General features: G+C 45.6%; 1 long non-coding RNA gene across 1 annotated transcript in view; it reads right to left on the reverse strand.

The window, feature by feature from the left end:
• LOC126484257 (uncharacterized) overlaps positions 1–23,151 on the reverse strand; it is a 52,470-nt gene that overhangs the window by 13,969 nt on the left and 15,350 nt on the right. Inside the window, exon 2 of the long non-coding RNA XR_007587830.1 lies at positions 9,339–9,420. This is a non-coding gene — a long non-coding RNA (uncharacterized LOC126484257). The remainder of the gene's footprint in view (positions 1–9,338; positions 9,421–23,151) is intronic.

Below are 23,151 nucleotides of genomic sequence, written 5' to 3' on the forward strand. Positions count from 1 at the left end.
AGCGGCTGCAGAGGTTATGAAATGCGTCACCTTAGCGAACGTCGGAATAACTCGATGATCTCGGAATCTTAATAAAAACGTAAGGGCACATAGCAGTCTGCTCCTCTTATTCCGTAGTTTATCGAAACTGTTAACTTCTTTTACCATCTCCTCCCCGTACAGGTATCGGATGTGTTGCTTGAGGCTTTCCCGACGGACATGTTGTATATATGGTTCTCGGGCGAGACGTCGGATGTCATAGTGCAAACTCCACAATATTTCGTCAGCACAACTGGCCGACATCTTCAGGTGCGACGAACACACTGCTAAGGCAGGACCAGGGCCCCCTATTTATGCCAGTTTTAGACAGGAAGTGCGCATGCGTGGAGGCGCCAAATTCGATGGCCAAAAGCGACGATATCAGCTAGTAGCTGGAGGAACAGTAACGCCACCAACAGGATGAAGGACCAAATACTTCGGCGCACGCGCGGAGGCTGCCGCCGCTGCTCTGCGCTGCCATCGGCCGCCCCAGCGACCTCTGTCGGAGGCCGCAAGCGCGGAGGCTGCCGCTGTTACTCTGCGCTGCCATCGGCCGCCCCAGCGACCTCTGACGGAAGCCGCAAGCAAAACTGCGCGTCCACGTAGGCACCTTGATTATTCTCCCGTTGTCAACAGAATATTTATGTTGCTGGCGAATCGTCGTCAGTCTCATGACCAATAGTATTCCTCTCTGCTCGAAGCGACTTCAATATGGCCAGTGCTGGATCCCAAGCTGTACTAAGCTGAAAGCCCGTGTCTCTGTTTACAAGATTCGTCGAGTTACGTATTTCCACTGCTTCCTTAATAACACTGTCCCAGTACGAACTCGTCGATGCGAGGATTATGGTACGTTGATAATTCATAGAATGGCCTGTACTGAGACAATGCTCGGCCACTGCAGACTTTTCTGGTTGCTCCAGACGAGTGTAGCGTCGGTGTTCAGTGCATCTCTCTTCTACAGTGCGACAAGTTTGTCCGATGTACGACATGCCGCAGCTGCAAGGAATCTCGTAAACACCGGGTTTTCTTAGGCCAAGGCTGTCCTTAGATGAGCCCAAGAGAGCTCTGAGTTTTGCCGGCGGACGAAAAACACATTTAACTTCATGCCTCTTCAATAATCTTCCTATTTTTGAAGAGACACCGCCGATGTATGGCAAGATGACCATTCCCCTTTGTTCTTCGCCTTCTTCCACTTCCTCACGTTGGGTAACCCGCTTCGGTTGTAAGGCTCGGCGAATCTCCCGTTCGGAATATCCATTTTGTTGGAAAACGGTGCGCAGATGGAGTAGCTCATTGGATAAGCTGTCTGAGTCTGATATGGCTCGTGCTCTGTGGACCAACGTCCTCAGTACGCCACTTCGTTGCGAAGGATGGTGACAGCTGGTGGCCTGTAAGTATAAGTCCGTGTGTGTTGGTTTACGGTACACTGAGTGACCTAACGTGCCATCTTCTTTTCTCCGTACCAACACGTCCAGGAATGGAAGTTCGCCGTTTTTCTCCATCTCCATCGTGAACTTGATGTTGGGATGAAGCGAGTTAAGATGCTCAAGAAAAACATTCAGTGACGCAATGCCGTGAGGCCAGATAACAAAGGTGTCGTCTACATATCGCCAAAAACACGTAGGTTTCAAATCCGACGTCTGGAGTGCTCTCTCCTCGAAGTCTTCCATAAAAAGATTAGCCACAATGGGTGACAGGGGACTACCCATTGCGACGCCGTCAGTCTGTTCAAAGTATTGTCCATTAAATAAAAAGTATGTCGAGGTGAGCACATGTTGGAATAAGTCTAAAAGTTCCCCATCCAGCTTCTCGCTAATGAGCAACAACGATTCCTGCAATGGTACTCGAGTAAAAAGTGAGACTACGTCAAAACTCACGAGTATATCTGATGGTGCGAGTCGTAAGTTCTTGAGCCGACGAATAAAGTCTTGTGAGTTACGGATATGATGCTCACACTTTCCTACTAACGGGCTCAATTGCGCTGCCAGATGTTTCGCGAGATTATACGTTGGTGCCCCGATATTACTCACAATAGGCCGTAGTGGCACATTATCCTTGTGAATTTTGGGCAATCCGTATAGCCTGGGAGGTACGGGCGCCTGTGTACGCAGTCTCTTAGCAACCACATCGGAGATCGTGCTGTTTTTGAGGAGCTCCAAAGTTTTTCGCTGAATTTTTGCTGTTGGGTCCTTAGTTAGGGTGCGATATGCAGAGTCGTCCAGAAGCTGGTGCATCTTGCTCAGATACATCGACGTGGAAAGGATAACAGTCGCATTTCCCTTATCCGCCGGTAAAATCACAATATCAGGATCTTCTCGTAGGGATCGAACCACTGACCTCTCTGCAGCTGTTAGATTGTTCTTAGGCACTCGAGCCCGTGTCAGAGCACGGCAAGTCTCCCGCCGGATCTCCTCGGCAAATTCCCTGGGAAGTTTCAGGATACCTTGTTCGACGGCGCTAATGATGTCCAGAACAGGTGGTGTCCTCGGAGTGGGTGCGAAGTTTAATCCTTTCTCCAGGACCGATACAGCCGCGTCAGGCAAAGGTTTGTCCGCTAGATTGTAAACAGTTCGTCTACGAATTTCGTTGTTCTCTTCTTGTGGTAAACGGTCTCTGAAGCGATGAAACTTATCAATTTGACGTGCTGCGTGTTGTTGTCGTTTCCAGTCTGAGAACGCCCAAGTAGCGCTGTCAACCCACGTCCAAGAGTCAGCGGACAGTCTTGACGAAATTTTCAAATGAAGTGCGAAGAGCTCTCTGGATACGAAGTCCAGTTCTCGCCGAGTATGGTGAATCCTTTCTCTTACCAGTGCATGGCTTGCTCGATTTTTTATCCTTTTAGCGGCTGCAGAGGTTATGAAATGCGTCACCTTAGCGAACGTCGGAATAACTCGATGATCTCGGAATCTTAATAAAAACGTAAGGGCACATAGCAGTCTGCTCCTCTTATTCCGTAGTTTATCGAAACTGTTAACTTCTTTTACCATCTCCTCCCCGTACAGGTATCGGATGTGTTGCTTGAGGCTTTCCCGACGGACATGTTGTATATATGGTTCTCGGGCGAGACGTCGGATGTCATAGTGCAAACTCCACAATATTTCGTCAGCACAACTGGCCGACATCTTCAGGTGCGACGAACACACTGCTAAGGCAGGACCAGGGCCCCCTATTTATGCCAGTTTTAGACAGGAAGTGCGCATGCGTGGAGGCGCCAAATTCGATGGCCAAAAGCGACGATATCAGCTAGTAGCTGGAAGGACAGTAACGCCACCAACAGGATGAAGAACCAAATACTTCGGCGCACGCGCGGAGGCTGCCGCCGCTGCTCTGCGCTGCCATCGGCCGCCCCAGCGACCTCTGTCGGAGGCCGCAAGCGCGGAGGCTGCCGCTGTTACTCTGCGCTGCCATCGGCCGCCCCAGCGACCTCTGACGGAAGCCGCAAGCAAAACTGCGCGTCCACGTAGGCACCTTGATTATTCTCCCGTTGTCAACAGAATATTTATGTTGCTGGCGAATCGTCGTCAGTCTCATGACCAATAGTATTCCTCTCTGCTCGAAGCGACTTCAATATGGCCAGTGCTGGATCCCAAGCTGTACTAAGCTGAAAGCCCGTGTCTCTGTTTACAAGATTCGTCGAGTTACGTATTTCCACTGCTTCCTTAATAACACTGTCCCAGTACGAACTCGACGATGCGAGGATTATGGTGTCGTCTACATATCGCCAGAAACACGTAGGTTTCAAATCCGACGTCTGGAGTGCTCTCTCCTCGAAGTCTTCCATAAAAAGATAAGCCACAGAAGAGAACAACGAAATTCGTAGACGAACTGTTTACAATCTAGCGGACAAACCTTTGCCTGACGCGGCTGTATCGGTCCTGGAGAAAGGATTAAACTTCGCACCCACTCCGAGGACACCACCTGTTCTGGACATCATTAGCGCCGTCGAACAAGGTATCCTGAAACTTCCCAGGGAATTTGCCGAGGAGATCCGGCGGGAGACTTGCCGTGCTCTGACACGGGCTCGAGTGCCTAAGAACAATCTAACAGCTGCAGAGAGGTCAGTGGTTCGATCCCTACGAGAAGATCCTGATATTGTGATTTTACCGGCGGATAAGGGAAATGCGACTGTTATCCTTTCCACGTCGATGTATCTGAGCAAGATGCACCAGCTTCTGGACGACTCTGCATATCGCACCCTAACTAAGGACCCAACAGCAAAAATTCAGCGAAAAACTTTGGAGCTCCTCAAAAACAGCACGATCTCCGATGTGGTTGCTAAGAGACTGCGTACACAGGCGCCCGTACCTCCCAGGCTATACGGATTGCCCAAAATTCACAAGGATAATGTGCCACTACGGCCTATTGTGAGTAATATCGGGGCACCAACGTATAATCTCGCGAAACATCTGGCAGCGCAATTGAGCCCGTTAGTAGGAAAGTGTGAGCATCATATCCGTAACTCACAAGACTTTATTCGTCGGCTCAAGAACTTACGACTCGCACCATCAGATATACTCGTGAGTTTTGACGTAGTCTCACTTTTTACTCGAGTACCATTGCAGGAATCGTTGTTGCTCATTAGCGAGAAGCTGGATGGGGAACTTTTAGACTTATTCCAACATGTGCTCACCTCGACATACTTTTTATTTAATGGACAATACTTTGAACAGACTGACGGCGTCGCAATGGGTAGTCCCCTGTCACCCATTGTGGCTAATCTTTTTATGGAAGACTTCGAGGAGAGAGCACTCCAGACGTCGGATTTGAAACCTACGTGTTTTTGGCGATATGTAGACGACACCTTTGTTATCTGGCCTCACGGCATTGCGTCACTGAATGTTTTTCTTGAGCATCTTAACTCGCTTCATCCCAACATCAAGTTCACGATGGAGATGGAGAAAAACGGCGAACTTCCATTCCTGGACGTGTTGGTACGGAGAAAAGAAGATGGCACGTTAGGTCACTCAGTGTACCGTAAACCAACACACACGGACTTATACTTACAGGCCACCAGCTGTCACCATCCTTCGCAACGAAGTGGCGTACTGAGGACGTTGGTCCACAGAGCACGAGCCATATCAGACTCAGACAGCTTATCCAATGAGCTACTCCATCTGCGCACCGTTTTCCAACAAAATGGATATTCCGAACGGGAGATTCGCCGAGCCTTACAACCGAAGCGGGTTACCCAACGTGAGGAAGTGGAAGAAGGCGAAGAACAAAGGGGAATGGTCATCTTGCCATACATCGGCGGTGTCTCTTCAAAAATAGGAAGATTATTGAAGAGGCATGAAGTTAAATGTGTTTTTCGTCCGCCGGCAAAACTCAGAGCTCTCTTGGGCTCATCTAAGGACAGCCTTGGCCTAAGAAAACCCGGTGTTTACGAGATTCCTTGCAGCTGCGGCATGTCGTACATCGGACAAACTTGTCGCACTGTAGAAGAGAGATGCACTGAACACCGACGCTACACTCGTCTGGAGCAACCAGAAAAGTCTGCAGTGGCCGAGCATTGTCTCAGTACAGGCCATTCTATGAATTATCAACGTACCATAATCCTCGCATCGACGAGTTCGTACTGGGACAGTGTTATTAAGGAAGCAGTGGAAATACGTAACTCGACGAATCTTGTAAACAGAGACACGGGCTTTCAGCTTAGTACAGCTTGGGATCCAGCACTGGCCATATTGAAGTCGCTTCGAGCAGAGAGGAATACTATTGGTCATGAGACTGACGACGATTCGCCAGCAACATAAATATTCTGTTGACAACGGGAGAATAATCAAGGTGCCTACGTGGACGCGCAGTTTTGCTTGCGGCTTCCGTCAGAGGTCGCTGGGGCGGCCGATGGCAGCGCAGAGTAACAGCGGCAGCCTCCGCGCTTGCGGCCTCCGACAGAGGTCGCTGGGGCGGCCGATGGCAGCGCAGAGCAGCGGCGGCAGCCTCCGCGCGTGCGCCGAAGTATTTGGTTCTTCATCCTGTTGGTGGCGTTACTGTCCTTCCAGCTACTAGCTGATATCGTCGCTTTTGGCCATCGAATTTGGCGCCTCCACGCATGCGCACTTCCTGTCTAAAACTGGCATAAATAGGGGGCCCTGGTCCTGCCTTAGCAGTGTGTTCGTCGCACCTGAAGATGTCGGCCAGTTGTGCTGACGAAATATTGTGGAGTTTGGACTATGACATCCGACGTCTCGCCCGAGAACCATATATACAACATGTCCGTCGGGAAAAGCCTCAAGCAACATATGATTTTTTTGGTGGGGGTCATCTAGGGTTTCAGTAGGATAATATGCCTCCCATGGATCGTCCTCTTTCTCCCTTCTTTGCCTTTAGGTGAAAGTTGTAGAAATCTTTATGTTGCCCGTTTGTCTATCAGGAAGGTTTCTGCTAGAATTATAAGATCCTAGTCTTGCAGAATTGACCTGCTGGAATTGTCCAAGTCCGTCGAAATGCGCAACTGACATGAATGGATATAGATGATCAGGCAGAATGCTTACTTACATGTCGCCTCACAGAGTGTTATCTAGGACGTATCAGGTGTCCCATGTTGCACACGCACCAACTATTACAGAGACTCCACCAGCTTGAACAGTCCCCTGCTGACATGCAGGGTCCATGGATTCATGAGGTTGTCTGCATACCCGTACAGGTTCATCCGCTCGATACAACTTGAAACGAGACTCGTCCGCCCAGGGCAACATGTTTTCTATCATCAACTATCCAGCGTCAGTGTTGACATGCCGATGCGAGGCGTAAAGCTTTGTGTCGTGCAGTCATCAAGGGTACACGAGTGGGTCTTTGGCTCCGAAAGCCGGTATCGATGTTGTGTCGTTGGATGGTTCGCACGCTAACACTTGTTTACGGCCCAGCATTGAAATCTGCAGCAATTTGAGGAAGGGTTGCACGTCTGTCACATTGAACGATTCTTTTCAGTCGTCGTTGGTCCCGTTCTTGAAGGATCTTTTTCCGGCCGCAGTGATTGTCGGAGATCTGATGTTTTACCGGATTCCTGATATTCACAGTACACTCATGGAATGGTCGTACTGGGAAATCTCCACTTCATCGGTACTCGGAGATACCGTGTCTCATCCCTCGTGTGCCGACTATATCACCACGTTCAAACTCACTTAAATCTTGATAACCTGACATTGTAGCAGTAGTAGCCGAGCTAACAACTGCACGAGGACACTTGTCTTATATAGTCGTTGCCGACCGCAGCGTCGTATTCTGCGTGGGTTGCATATCTTTGTATTTGAATACGCATGCTTGTACCAGTTTCTTTGGCACTTCAATGTATGTCTCTCATAATGACTTTTGTGTCTTCTACGTATAAATAAATACTCCAACAAAACTTTTATTCATTTAGGATATGGAACATTGGGACTGCGACGCACATTAACTTGAGTTGCCATTTTCTGTATGTTTTGATTGTACCTTTTACCTGGCTGGTTAGTGAAATAAGACATTTATGTTTTATGGAATTGAAGCACTGCGAATATGACGTTTTTTATCAGTTGCCATGTATAGTGGTTTATAAATAACGTGACAAAAAAAAAGTGATGGACCAAGAAGGCGGCAGTGTCTCCCGCTTTACACAATCACACAAGTGGGGAGAAAACTAAGGTGTTGAACTGTTCGTTTCCAAGAATAGCATGCGAAGAACAAAAGTTTCTGAACTTAGTAGTTAGAGCAGCTCATTAACACATTTCTTCCACTTCAAGTTTTCGTCATCATGAAATCCAAAAATGTGCAGTTTCTGTTCACGTATTGCATTAATTAATTCGGCGATTATTATTTTTATTTTATTTTTTTGTGGAGGACTTAATGAGACTCCCCAGCAAAAGTAGCAGATATAAAATTTGACCATGTCATTTCTGTGTTGTTTATTACGTCATGTAAACACACACTGCAACTGTCAGTACAATACGTTATTCAATATGGAGGCCAGGAATGACATATTGCCAAACTATCTGTAGCAGCGCCAGACCATAAACATGCATAAAGTATTTGCACATCACTCTCAACTGCTAATACACATCGGTTCGCACACCGACCGAACTGTTGCTGTCTGTAAGATATGTCAGTTTCTAAGCAACACAAATACTAGGTAGTGGCGAGTTTCACATATAAATAAAATAAAGTAAAAATGAATGATATCCATCGCAAAATATTGGTTCTTTAGCAGTTAAATCAATCTACAATAGTTTAAGTGGTCTATGTCTGGTCCCAGAGGCTATAACAGAAACTGACGATTTATAACTTTATTCTCATCTAACAAGTTTTCCTATGTTTCTTTATCGAAATCTTACAGAATGCTTAAACTATAGAAAGTTGTGTTCTCATGTAATAACCATACTTGCTTTAATTTATTTGCGTTATTTTAAATATGAAAACAATACTGACTTAAAAAACAAACCTCGTATACCAAAGTATGTGTACTATGTTTACGTATCTGCTATCGCGTGTATGAATGATGACCGAATGCTTAGGCGCGCGTGAAGACGGACGTAAGTAGCCAGTTTGTATGTTGGCAGTGCCGAAGGATGTGTTAATCTTGCTGACAGCGGTCTGCACCCTCGGCAAGAGATTCTGTGGTCGGACGGACTAGCAGTTTAGCGAGTGGATAGGGAAGTGTATGGACATGAGACTCTGTGTTGGTAGAAAAAAGCATTGTAAAGTGAGGTGAAATGATGTGTTTATAAGAAGATAAGGAAGGAAATGTATGATGAGGATGTTTGGTGGATAATGTTTGGGCAGTGGAATTATTGACAATTATATAATTTTTGGAACTGGATGTCACATGAATAAGGTAAAATTTTCTAAATACATTGTTTGCTCTTCTACAAAATGTTCCTTTCGGTAATCATATGCCTCCAAGTATTCAGAGTCTATAATAGTTAGAATCTTTTAATTTAACTGGCTGTAGTTGCTTCTTGCTGTAATTTCTGTAGTTCGTGTTACAAAGATTTTCTGTGAGGTAAGTGATTTATGAAAAAGAAAGGGGTTTGCATTGTTGGGATTCGTGATTGAAATAAGCTTAGGGAATTAAGAGAGTTGGATGTAGTTTCATATTTCTTTAATTTTATATTTTTTGGATTTGTAGTATTGTTAGGATTTCTTGCAATTAAGGGCCATTCTTTTGTGTTAATTATTGGAAGTCATGTTGTTAATGTACAGCAGTCAGATTGGGTTGGGCTTGTATATTGTGGGTAATAAATGAACAGGTTAAGTTTGAGTTGCCTGTGTCAGGGAAAATTCTGTAGGCCAGTGTTTAACAAAGATAATTTTTCAGCTTGGCTGAGTCAGCTGGCTGCGGTACAAACCTCTCTGACAGCGGACAGCAGAGTTGATCGTAGCAGCATACGTAGTGGGCAGGGCACAAGTCGCCTGCCGGACATTTGAGGCCTGGAACAAAGAACAGAAACTGTCTCAAGCACGATCCACCTCTCACCAGTAGGTCCCCGTCTTGGTGCCTGTAGCGCAAGCAGCGCGGCTCATTGAGGCAGGGAAGATGGACAGGAAGAGGAGTTCTTACGAGTGCCACAAACGGACCAAGGTTCTTCGATATACACATTTATTAAAAGTTTAGTAAGTCATAATAAGGCGGCAATTTATAGTGCTTTTTGTGAACCAGCTTATTATGAATAAAAGACGCACACCAGTTATGTAATATTCTACAATAACTATTATCCAAGTAACTGGTTTTCGGCTGTTGGGCCATTATAAGTACTAGGACAAATATTTATTGGAAAAACGCAACACGATCATTAACTATTTTTGCTTGACCTGTGCCAGCCGGAGTGGCCGAGCGGTTCTAGGCGCTTTAGTGTGGAACCGCGCGACCGCTACGGTCGCAGGTTCGAATCCTGCCTCGGGCATGTATGTGTGTGATGTCCTTAGGTTAGTTAGGTTTAAGTAGTTCTAAGTCTAGGGGACTGATGACCACAGATGTTAAGTCCCATAGTGCTCAGAGCCATTTGAACCATTTTTGAACTTGACCTGTAATGGACTAGGCACACTACTCTAAACACGCTCTAAACTAGTGCCTCACTTTCACCTTTGTTTCCATTTTATGTCGAATAAGATACCTTCCAAATACATTCTGTCTAGCTCCCACTAACTGTCAACTCGTTTTGGAAATGAGCTTTGATATATGCCAGTAGAATGTGTTCTGGTATGGTCTTTGGCTTACATTACGGAGATTACACTGCACTGTATTACTTCTTTGGTTTCTTGTCTTTTTGTACATTATTATGTTAACAGTGCGCAATGAGCACATATCTGTTACACTTTACTGGGGCATGTTGTGTTCTTTTTTTATATCTGTTATGACTCTGGATTTTCTATAATTCAGAAAAGAATATGACTTATGCATTCATCTGATCTGTTTTGCCTTGTAAGTATTCATGAACAGGTTAAGCTTATGTATCTATTGCGATATTTGTATTTCATTCACTGGTGGAAAAAAACTGCAACATCAAAAAATAAGTAATGTAGAGTAAAGAAATTTCGGATATAAAATTCAGTAGGTGATATATTTAACTTTTTAACCTCGCAGTAAAATCAGAGGTTAAACTAAGAGCGAGATAAGCCTTTGCAAATGTGAAATGCTAGTACATGAAAAAGTGTTGTAACCGCCAGAATGTTGAATGCAACAAGGCAAAGCGGTTCTAGGTGCTACAGTCTGGAACCGCGTGACCACTACGGTCGAAGCATCGAATCCTGCCTCGGGCATGGATGTGTATGATGTCCTTATGTTAGTTAGGTTTAAGTAGTTCTAAGTTCTAGGGAACTGATGACCTCAGAAGTTAAGTCCCATAGTGCTCAGAGGCATTTGAACCAAGGCTTTTGGAATAGCGATATTCCCTCAGAATTATTGAGTTCCACGAAGGAAAATACGATGACTAAACTAGTCCATCTGGAAAGCAAGATAATACTTCATATAGGCAAAAAACCCTTAGACTTCAAGAAAAAAGCAATAATTCTAACTCCCAAGGCGACAATTGCTAACAAATGAGAATATTACCGAATTATCCGTTCAGTAAGGCATGATTGCCAATTAATGACATGAATTGTTTACAGATGTATGAAAAGAATAATAGGAGCCGAGATCAAGGAATTTCAGTTTGGATTCCGGAGAAATGAAGGAATACGTGAGGCATTACTAATCCTATCGTAGAAAATTGGTTGAAGAACATCAAACACATTTCTAGCATTTGTCGATTTTGAGAAAACATTTGACACCGTTGACTACAAGGCACACTGTAATGCTGAAGGTGGTAGGGGTAACACGCAGGGAGCGAAAGTTATTAACAACTTGTGTAAACCAAGACTACAGTCGACTGAAGTATTTCAATTACATTGAAATACTGTTGGTAATGGCAAAAGACTAAGAAGAGCTGTTAATGGAATGAACAGGGACAGGAAAAGAGGTAATAAGATAAACACCAATAAAAGTAATTCAGTGATACCTAAATGTATTGGAATTAAATGAGATGTTGAGGGCACTGGATTAGGAAATTGGACAGTACAGTAGTATATGGGCTTTGTTATTTAGGTAAAAAATAAGTGAGATTGCGCGAAGTAGAGAGGGCAGAAAAATAAGGGTGGGATAGCAAGGAAAGAATTTCCGAAAAAGAGAAACTAGTTTACATCCAAAATAAATTTAAGTTTTATAAGCTCTTTTCGGAAGGTATTTGTCTGGAGTCTAAAGGTGAAAGGAAATTAAAAGTGGACTACAAACAGACAAGAAGACGAGAAGACAATCGAAGATTTAGAAGTATGGTGCTTCAGAATACTTCTCAAGGTTAGGAGGGTAGATCAGCTAACGACGGGGTACTGAACTGATTTGGGAAGAAAAGAAATTTGTATCACAACTTGATTAAACGTGGGGATCTTTTGATAGGACACGTGCTAAGGGGCATCAAGCATCGTCGATATCGTGATGGAAGGAGGTACGGGGAGGGAGCGGGGGGGGGGGGGGGGGGGGGGGGGGGGGGGAGAGGAACAAATAAGGAAGACGAAGGTTTGAATATAGTAAGCACGTACAAGTGGACGCAGATTGCAGTAGTTTTGTAAAGATTAAGAGAATTCACGGGTTCGATTAGCGTAGAGAGCTGCCTTCTAACAGTTTTCGTACTAAAAACCACAATAACTACACGAACAACATATACACCATTCTCCATTGAAGATATTATTTTTTCATCCAGTCTTCTGAATGATCACGACTTGACACGATTGCCTCTCCTGTGCCGACCTCTTCACCTGCATTAAATATTTTCAGTTCTACACTAATGGCCATTAAAACTGCTACACCACGAAGATGACGTGCTACAGATGCGAAATTTAACCGACACGAAGAAGATGCTATGATATGCAAATGATTAGCTTTTCAGAGCATTCAACAACGTGCTGACATGAGGAAAGTTTCCAACCGATTTCTCATCCACAAACAGCAGTTGACCGGCATTGCCTGGTGAAACGTTGTTGTGGTGCCTCGTGTAAGGAGGAGAAATGCGTACCATCACGTTTCCGACGTTGATAAAGGCCGGATTGTAGCCTATCACGATTGCGGTTTATCGTATCGCGACATTACTGCTCGCGTTGGTCGAGATCCAATGAGTGTTAGCAGAATATGGAATCGGTAGGTTCAGGAGGATAATACGGAACGCCGTGCTGGATCCCAACGGCCTCGTATCACTAGCAGTCGAGATGACAGGCATCTTATCCGCATGGCTGTAACGAATCGTGCAGCCACGTCTCGATCCCTGAGTCAACAGATGGGGACGTTTGCAAGACAACAATCATCTGCACGAACTGTTCGAGGACGTTTGCATGGACTATCAGCTCAGAGACCATGGCTGCGGTTACCCTTAACGCTGCATCACAGACAGGGCGCCTGCGATGGTGTACTTAACGACGAACCTGGGTGCACGAATGGCAAAACGTCATTTTTTCCGATGAATCCAGGTGCTGTTTACAGCATAATGATGCTCGGAGACCATGGCTGCGGTTACCCTTGACGCTGCATCACAGACAGGAGCACCTGCGATGGTGTACTCAACGACGAACGTGGGTACACGAATGGCAAAACGTCATTTTTTCCGATGAATCCAGGTGCTGTTAACAGCATAATGATGCTCGCATCCGTGTTTGGTGACATCGCGGTGAACGCACATTGGAAGCGTGTATTTGTCATCGCCATACTGGCGTATCACCCGGCGTGATGGTGTGGGGTGCCATTAGTTACAAGTCTCTGTCACCTCTTGTTCGCACTGACGGCACTTTGAACAGTGGACGTTACATTTCAGATGTGTTACGACCTGTGGCTCTACCCTTCATTCGATCGCTACGAAACCCTACATTTCAGCAGGATAATGCACGACCGCATGTTCCAGGTACTGTACGGACCTTTCTGGATACAGAAAATGTTCGACTGCTGCCCCGGTCAGCACATTCTCCAGATCTCTAATCAACTGAAAACGTCTAGTCAATGGTGGCCGAGCAAGTGGCTTGTCACAATACGCCAGTCACTACTCTTGATGAACTGTGGTATCGTGTTGAAGCTGCATGGGCAGCTGTACCTGTACACCCCATCCAAGCTCTGTTTGACTCAATGCCCGGGCTTATCAAGGCCGTTATTTCGGCCAGAGGTGGTTGTTCTGGGTACTGATTTCTCAGGATCTATGCACCCAAACTGCGTGAAAATGTAATCACATGTCAGTTCTAGTATACTATATTTGTCCATTAAATACCCGTTTATCATCTGCATTCCTTCTTGCTGTAGCAATTTTAATGGCCAGTAGTGTATTATACACCTGTCCCAGTATCTGTCTTACCCTACAGCTCTTGCCGTATTGGGTTTTCTCTAGTACCATGGAAGTACACTGAAGAGCCAAATAAACTACCACACCTGTCTAATGTCATGCAGGGCCCCGCGACAGCGCAGAGGTGCCGCAACACAATGTGACGTGGACTCGACTAATGTGTCAAGTAGTGCTGGAGGGAACTGACACCATCAAATCTGAAGGGCTGTCCATAAATCCGTAGTAGGATGAGGGGGTGGAGACCTCTTCTGAACAGCACGTTACAAGGCATCCCAGATATGCTCAATAATATTCGTGTTTGGGGAGTTTGGTGGCCAGCGGAAGTGTTTAAACTCACAAGAGTTTTCCTGGAGCCACTCTGTTGGAATTCTGGGCGTGTGGCGTGTCGCATTGTCCTGCTGGAGTCGCTCACGTCCGTCGGAATGCACAACGGACAGGAATGGATGCAGGTGATCAGACAGGATGATTACGTACGTGTCACCTGTCAGAGTCGTATCTAGACGTATCAGGGGTCCCATATCACACCAACTGCACACGCCCACACGAATGTAGAACCTCCACCGGCTTCAACAGTCCCCTGCTTACATGCAGGGCTTATGGATTCATGAGGCTGTCTCCATACCCGTACAAGTCCATCCGGTCGATACAATTTGAAACTAGACTCTTCCGACCAGACAACATGTTTCCAGTCATCAACAGTCCAATGTCGGCGTTGACGGGCCGATGCAAGGCGTAAAGCTTTGTGTAGTGCAGTCATCAAGGGTACACAACTGGACCTTCGGCCCCGAAAGCCCGCATCGATGATGGTTCGTTGAATAGTTCGCACACTGGCACTTGTTGATGGCCCAGCATTGAAATCTGCAGCAATGTGCGGAAGGGTTGAACTTCTATCAGGCTGAACGATTGTTTTCAGTCGTCGTTGGTCCCCTTTTTGCAAGATCTTTCTCCGGCTGTAGTTATGTGGGAGATTTTATGTTTCACCGGATTTCTGATATTCACGGTACACTCGTGAAATGGTCGTACGGGAAAATCCTCACTTGATCGATACCTCGGAGATGCTGTGTCCCATCGCTAGTGCACCGACTATAACACATCGTTCAAACTGGCATAACCTGCCATTGTAGCAGCAGTAACCGGTCTAACAACTACGCCGTACACTTGTTGTCTTATATAGGCGTTGCCGACCGCAGCGCCGTATTCTACCTGTTTACAAATCTCTGTATTTGAATACGCATGCCTATACCAGTATCTTTGGCGCTTCAGTGTAATTAATATTTTATACGTACCCCTCTCGTTGTTCAAATGGTTCAAAAGGCTCTGAGCACTATGGGACTTAACATCTGAGGTCATCAGTCCCCTAGAACTTAGAATTACTTAAACCTAACTAACCTAAGGACATGAAACACATCTTGCCCGAGGCAGGATTCGAACCTGCGACCGTAGCGGTCGCCCGGTTCCAGACTGAAGCGCCTAGAACCGCTCGGTCAACAGACGCCGGCCTCTCGTTGTCGGAACTGCAGCGGGCCAACTCATGTCGTATCTTGTCAGACAATTTTCATCATTCTTCTCCAAATCCACACATTAAACGGATCGATTCTCTTCTTTTCCGGTTTCGGAATGAAAATGTAATGGTGCCACAAAATTGTCAAAGGTGGAAGTTTGTATCTAAAAGTTTTAGAATGTGGTATTCCGATAGTTATAATACTTTAGGCATCTTTAGGCGTTTGAGTAGTTATAAGTCACACAAAAAGATGAGTGCCTAGTTTTTTTCATTATTGCGTGAAATGACTTTATTAGCTGAGCTCTAATGACACCTGCCACATAATACGACTGTTGTTGCCCGAAAATGCAGTATTTAGCAGCGTGAGCAACACCACAATCGTTATTAAATTCTGACCTTTGTTGTGGTAGTGTTGTTAGAACGTGCCTAGTTTTTTCTTTATTACATGAAATGACTATTAACTGTGTTCTAATGACACCTGCACATAATACGACTGTTGTTGCCCGAAAATGCAGTATTTAGCGGCGTGAGCAACACCGCAACCGTTACTAAAATTTTGACCTTTGTTGTGGTAGGGTTGTTAGGCAGCTTTCGGCAGTTTCTTTGAGCTTTTGGAAAGAGGCGCAACTTGCGAAGTCGAGGTAGTATATCAAAAGTGAGATGCAGACGGGAATGAGACTACAAAAATGTATTATGTTCTTGGGACCTTTCAAGCGGGATGTACGAACTTTCAGCAAAATTTTGAACATTGAAAGATAGGAGTCTGTGAACAGCTATCAAATCGTAACATACAGAAAACGTGCAGCAATCTTCGTTTCACTTATGTACCAGATGATAAGATTTACTATGCAAATTATCTATGCAATCAAATTAATAACTGTAGAAAGCAAAGAATTACCATGGTGAGCAACAAGTTGGTGAGAAGAGATAATCTCGTACAATAGTGAAGGGCTTTGCTCATGTCTGCAGCCAGTTCTCGTTATCAGCCGATGCAGTAGTGTCTTGGCGACTTTCACAAGACCAGTAACCCAACTGTCAGAAACATTCGGAGCTCGTTCTGCATGTTGTCACCTACGGAGCCATATTCAGTAACAAAAAGATTGCTGTACGCTTTGCTAATTGGTATATGAAGTTTCGGATAGCCTATAGGCTTCGATAGTGTGAGGCAATCAGGAACTAACTGGAGAGAAAACGCCACCCAGTGAAAGGCGCTGCATAGAAACTCCGCCCCACGCTCAGCTCGATGGATATCTTACTGGTGTTTTGGTTTCGTCTGTCTGAAGTGTGCTGCAGGTTTACACTGTTGTTCATCAGACGTATCTCACTTTCTCTGGCAAAGAAATATCGGCGATTGTATTGTAATTACTACGAGCGGATGATACTATTCATACTTCTAATTATTGAAGACTGAATGGCAGTTTTGCTTAATGAAGACATATTCCAGACAGTACTGTCAGCCCTCGAAGGAATTACACACATTGGCTGCGAGTGGGCATTCATTTAAATCAGTGGGGAAAGTTGGAAATTTGTGCCGGACCAGGATTGAAACCCGGCTATTCTGCTTGCTAGGCAGATACTCTGATTGCTAAGCCATCCGGGCATAGTGGTCATCGCAAGTATACTGACTACTCCAACTCGCCTACAGTCCGAAAATATTCTCAACTTATCCACAAACCACTAAAGTAATGCCCCTCTTCCACTATTCTCGTTGCTCTCGGAATTTCTTTGATTCCCGTAAGCTTGGTGTGCATCTGCACTGAAGCGTGTCATTGCTTGTGCTAGACTGAATTATACAGGATGATTTATTCCACCGTGTACAAACTCTAGGTATTGATCGACGAGAGGATACGGAACAAAAAAGGTCTAATGTACTTACGTCCGGAAATGCCTGGTTTCCATACTACAGACCATTTATTCAATCACAGATCGTTACAGAGGTAACGGCCTTCCCGCAGTGGATACACCGGTTCCCGTGAGATCACCCACGTTAAGCGCTGTCGGGTTTGGGCGGCACTTGGATGGGTGACCATCCAGGCCGCCATGCGCTTTTGCCATTTTTCGGGGTGCACTCAGCCTCGTGATGCCAATTTAGGAGCTACTCGACCGATTAGTAGCGGATTCGGTCAAAAATACCATCATAACGACCGGGAGAGCGGTATGCTGACCCCACGCCCCTCCTATCTGCATCCTCCACTGAGGATGACACGGCGGTCGGATGGTCCCGGTAGGCCACTCGTGGCCTGAAGACGTAGTGCTTTTATAGATCGTTACGGAGACTGCGGTCTAACAAGCGCTGTACCGTGCAGCCACAGTTACAGCATTTGCTGAAAATACACTCCTGGAAATGGAAAAAAGAACACATTGACACCGGTGTGTCAGACCCACCATACTTGCTCCGGACACTGCGAGAGGGCTGTACAAGCAATGATCACACGCACGGCACAGCGGACACACCACGAACCGCGGTGTTGGCCGTCGAATGGCGCTAGCTGCGCAGCATTTGTGCACCGCCGCCGTCAGTGTCAGCCAGTTTGCCGTGGCATACGGAGCTCCATCGCAGTGTTTAACACTGGTAGCATGCCGCGACAGCGTGGATGTGAACCGTATGTGCAGTTGACGGACTTTGAGCGAGGGCGTATAGTGGGCATGCGGGAGGCCGGGTGGACGTACCGCCGAATTGCTCAACACGTGGGGCGTGAGGTCTCCACAGTACATCGATGTAGTCGCCAGTGGTCGGCGGAAGGTGCACGTGCCCGTCGACCTGGGACTGGACCGCAGCGACGCACGGATGCACGCCAAGACCGTAGGATCCTACGCAGTGCCGTAGGGTACCGCACTGCCACTTCCCAGCAAATTAGGGACACTGTTGCTCCTGGGGTATCGGCGAGGACCATTGGCAACCGTCTCCATGAAGCTGGGCTACGGTCCCGCACACCGTTAGGCCGTCTTCTGCTCACGCCCCAACATCGTGCAGCCCGCCTCCAGTGGTGTCGCGACAGGCGTGAATGGAGGGACGAATGGAGACGTGTCGTCTTCAGCGATGAGAGTCGCTTCTGCCTTGGTGCCAATGATGGTCGTATGCGTGTTTGGCGCCGTGCAGGTGAGCGCCACAATCAGGACTGCATACGACCGAGGCACACAGGGCCAACACCCGGCATCATGGTGTGGGGAGCGATCTCCTACACTGGCCGTACACCACTGGTGATCGTCGAGGGGACACTGAATAGTGCACGGTACATCCAAACCGTCATCGAACCCATCGTTCTACCATTCCTAGACCGGCAAGGGAACTTGCTGTTCCAACAGGACAATGCACGTCCGCATGTATCCCGTGCCACCCAACGTGCTCTAGTAGGTGTAAGTCAACTACCCTGGCCAGCAAGATCTCCGGATCTGTCCCCCATTGAGCATGTTTGGGACTGGATGAAGCGTCGTCTCACGCGGTCTGCACGTCCAGCACGAACGCTGGTCCAACTGAGGCGCCAGGTGGAAATGGCATGGCAAGCCGTTCCACAGGACTACATCCAGCATCTCTAGGATCGTCTCCATGGGAGAATAGCAGCCTGCATTGCTGCGAAAGGTGGATATACACTGTACTAGTGCCGACATTGTGCATGCTCTGTTGCCTGTGTCTATGTGCCTGTGGTTCTGTCAGTGCGATCATGTGATGTATCTGACCCCAGGAATGTGTCAATAAAGTTTCCCCTTCCTGGGACAATGAATTCACGGTGTTCTTATTTCAATTTCCAGGAGTGTAGTTTCCGTGTGCTTCAGCGCATGCATGTACGCTCCATAGCATCATGTTCTCTCTCACTCGTTCACATCGGCCAGGCTTCATCCGAAAAGTGTCAAAGGCACATGAATACGCCGCTACAGTGTCTCCAGATCTGGAATGGGCTATGTATAGACTATACTTTTGACATGGCTCCATAACCAGAAATCGCACAGATTGAGATCCGGTGAACCAGCAGGCCATGCAACTTGACCCCTTCGTCCGATCCATCGACCAGGGAAGACACGATTGTGATGCGTCCAGACGTTAATGGCGAAGTGGACATCATGCAGCAGCGCATAACCGTCGAATCATCAATGGCAATTTTTTCCAGCAGGGGAGACAAAGTCACCCGCAAAAAACGCTGACAGTTCCGGCCTGTTAGGCGACGTGCATGGAAGACTGGTCGCAAAATACAGTCGCCAATTATCCTCGCCCACACATTGCGGCTGCACCGATGCTGATGATTCGCTGTCACCATACCACGGGGATTCTGCATACTATCCCACAGAAGACTTATGGAAATTGAAGATACTCCACGTAAATGTGGCCTTATGTGTGAATAGGATGGATGACACAAACCCCAGAATCGTGTTTGCCTGGTGAAGAAACCAGTGACAAAACTACTCCTGATGTGGAAAGTCTGTCGCTAGTAAGCCCTGCATAGGCTGTAAATGATAAGAGTAGTAACTATTGAATCGGTGAGTGCAGAAACCACTTCAGTCACAAAATGCAAATTTTTCAGGAGGGAGAGAAAACGTCATAACTCATTCAAATTATCAAATACTTTAACATTTTTTCCCCTCTGTTATAACATGCATCTATGTTGCTGTCATGCAAAAATTTCCTAATTTCGACATCAATTAGGCTCAGGAAAATTTAAAATTTCATCCGGACTTATGCTGTTTCCGCACTCAACTGGTTTTTACAGACAGCTGAAAACTTGGAACATGTATTTTTCTCATGTATCCGTATTATAATAATTTTTCTGTGTAAGTTTCGAGGGCAAAGAAATATAACAAAATGATCTAAAGAAGACAAGATGCGCTCTTTTGTTAATTTTTTAGTCGTCTTCACCTCTTGTCTTGGTTGCGTGTAGACGGACATCTTGCGAGTGCTGGCAAATGTAAGCATATTTGTACTAATTACGCACATAATATATTGATTTAATACTATTGTTCAGTTTTAATTTGTAAGAGGTGATCCCGATTTCATGTCCGCCTTCCTTGAATAAACCTGCATTCGAGTAATTTACGGTGCAACAATCGCAGCGGCCGATGCAGTCAACGACGCCATTACATGGCGATATTTGCTTATAAAAATTAGCGGAAGCGAAAAACTCGCTCGTTATTAACATAATATACATTTTTCTCCACAGCCGCCCGACGTTGCAGAAAATACGTAGCTTTAAGATTCCTATTTTCAGTACAACAGCCGAGAGCCAGAGCCAGGACTCCGACTACAATGCAATGATTAACGGAGGTAAGAAAAAATACTCTCGCGCGTGTGTGGGCCGCAATTGTAATTAATAACTAAAGATTTTTTGCTTTAAAGTGAACTGACTAACCGAGGAAATTATTATGAAAAGTTTATTCCATTGTTCAACTTATATGCTCATGTTTGAAGATGTAGTGAGTCTTAAGCCATTGACGTAACAAATAATTTCCACTAAAGAGTAATATGTCAAAAAAGACAACTGCACAAAAGCATTTAATTGTAAATCAAAATTGAATGAAATATCATTTTCATTAAGGACCACCACGTAAGTCGGCAACAATCACCATTACGAATCAATTTGTGTACTAAATAATAAACTAAATTACGACGCCCGACGGACGCGAGAGGCTCGAAGAGTCGCGGAAAATACTTTCAGCATACTTGTGAGTAAATTCAAAGTATTTGAAAAACCAATATCTTTAAAAATACAGTCTGTGGGTAAGGTTGCACTAGCCTGCTGCTCGTTGTACAATTGGCTGCAGAAAACGAATCCCGCCCACAGCTCACGAGGTTTAATTGACTTCGAGGATAGAATAAATTACTGGCCTACAGAACCTTCCATAAACTGTCGAGAGACATCCTCATCGACAGGCGCAACAAATTCGAGATAAGTACCCTGATTACTATACTAATGAAGCTGCCGTGCCCTGGCAAAAAGTACTGCTCACTGACGTTCCAAATATAGAACTGTAGAGCATATCATTGTCAGTGTTGTGCTCCCGTTAATTTGTACAAGGTTAACTTCAGTTTACATGCATCACAAAGTAAATGCATTGCCACATGTATTTTATCACATGACTTTGTTGATTACAGTGCAAAATATTTTCGTATTAAAGGAAGGTGGTACAGTTTCTCTGACATACCTACTCTTTGTACAATCATTACAAAAATGTAGTAATAATGTAAGTCTAAAAACCAATTTTGTAAATATACAGGGTGTTACAAAAAGGTACGGCCAAACTTTCAGGAAACATTCCTCACACACAGATAAAGAAAAGATGTTATATGGACATGTGTCCGGAAACGCCTAATTTCCATGTTTAGAGCTCATTTTAGTTTCGTCAGTATGTACTGTACTTCCTCGATTCACCGCCATGATTTCATACGGGATATTCAACCTGTGCTGCTAGAACATGTGTCTTTACAAGTACGACACAACATGTGGTTCATACACGATGGAGCTCCTGCACATTTCAGTCGAAGTGTTCGTACGCTTTTCAACAATAGATTCGGTGACCGATGGATTGGTAGAGGCGGACCAATTCCATGGCCTCCACGCTCTCCTGACCTCAACCCTCTTGACTTTCATTTACGGGGGCATTTGAAAGCTCTTGTCTACGCAACACCGGTACCAAATGCAGAGACTCTTCGTGCTCGTATTGTGGACTGCTGTGATACAATACGCTATTCTCCAGGGCTGCATCAGCGCATCAGGAATTCCATGCGACGGAGGGTGGACGCATGTATCCTCGCTAACGGAGGACATTTTGAACATTTCCTGTATCAAAGTGTTTGAAGTCACGCTGGTACGTTCTGTTGCTGTGTGTTTCCATTCCATGATTAATGTGATTTGAAGAGAAGTAATAAAATGAGCTCTAACGTGGAAAGTAAGCGTTTCCGGACACATGTCCACATAACGTATTTTCTTTCTTTGTGTGTGAGGAATGTTTCCTGAAAGTTTGGCCGTACCTTTTTGTAACACCCTGTACAATATTTTAAAAATGAAAGTATGAATTTTTGTTTCAATTAGTACATTTGATAGTGTGGGTCTTTGTTGAACGAATGGCCGAATGAAAGAATTGCTATTCTCAAACGAGAAGGTTTTGGGCTTATAAACGCAGTCAGTGACAGCTGCAGACCGTTCGCTTTCGGCTGTGTTTTTTCTCAGTTCTAGGCAATACGACCTCCTCAATTTTGCAATTACTTCTTTCAGTCTGAATCCTAGAATTTGGAAAGCATCACTAATTCTTTTGAGAGCTGCCATTTTGATATCTCGGTGTCTGTAGTCTTTGCTGCTTACATCATACAAGACATGATGAGCAGCGTAAACATCCAGAAATTGTAAAGTTTTACTGTCTTCCTACTTGATCACACGTCCTTTAATGACAATAGTTGTTGTCATCTTTTTGTCCGTAACACTAGACATTGGGTCTGCCCCTGGTAGCTCAGTGGTCAGCACGATGGAATGTCATACCTAACGGCCTGGGTTCGGTTCCAGGCTGGGTCGGGGATTTTCTCCGCCCAGGGACTGGGTGTTGTGTTGTCCTTATCATCATCATTTCATCCCCATCGACGCTCAAGTCGCCGAAGTGGCGTCAACTCGAAAGACTTACACCAGGCGAACGGTCTACCCGCCTAGAGAGCCAGTATAGGGAGAGTGTGGCCAACCGGACGATACGGCGGCCATTTTTCTGCCAAACCGCGGGCGGGACTTTTGAATGGCCAGTAGTGGAGTAGTGCAGTACACACTCACCGAATCAAAAGCACAAGACAATATGGCGAAATCATTCGTTAAATGCCTTTGTTTATAAGAACAATGT

The sequence above is a fragment of the Schistocerca serialis genome, chromosome 6, assembly GCF_023864345.2.
Source record: "Schistocerca serialis cubense isolate TAMUIC-IGC-003099 chromosome 6, iqSchSeri2.2, whole genome shotgun sequence".
NCBI classification, from domain to species: Eukaryota; Metazoa; Arthropoda; class Insecta; order Orthoptera; family Acrididae; genus Schistocerca; species Schistocerca serialis.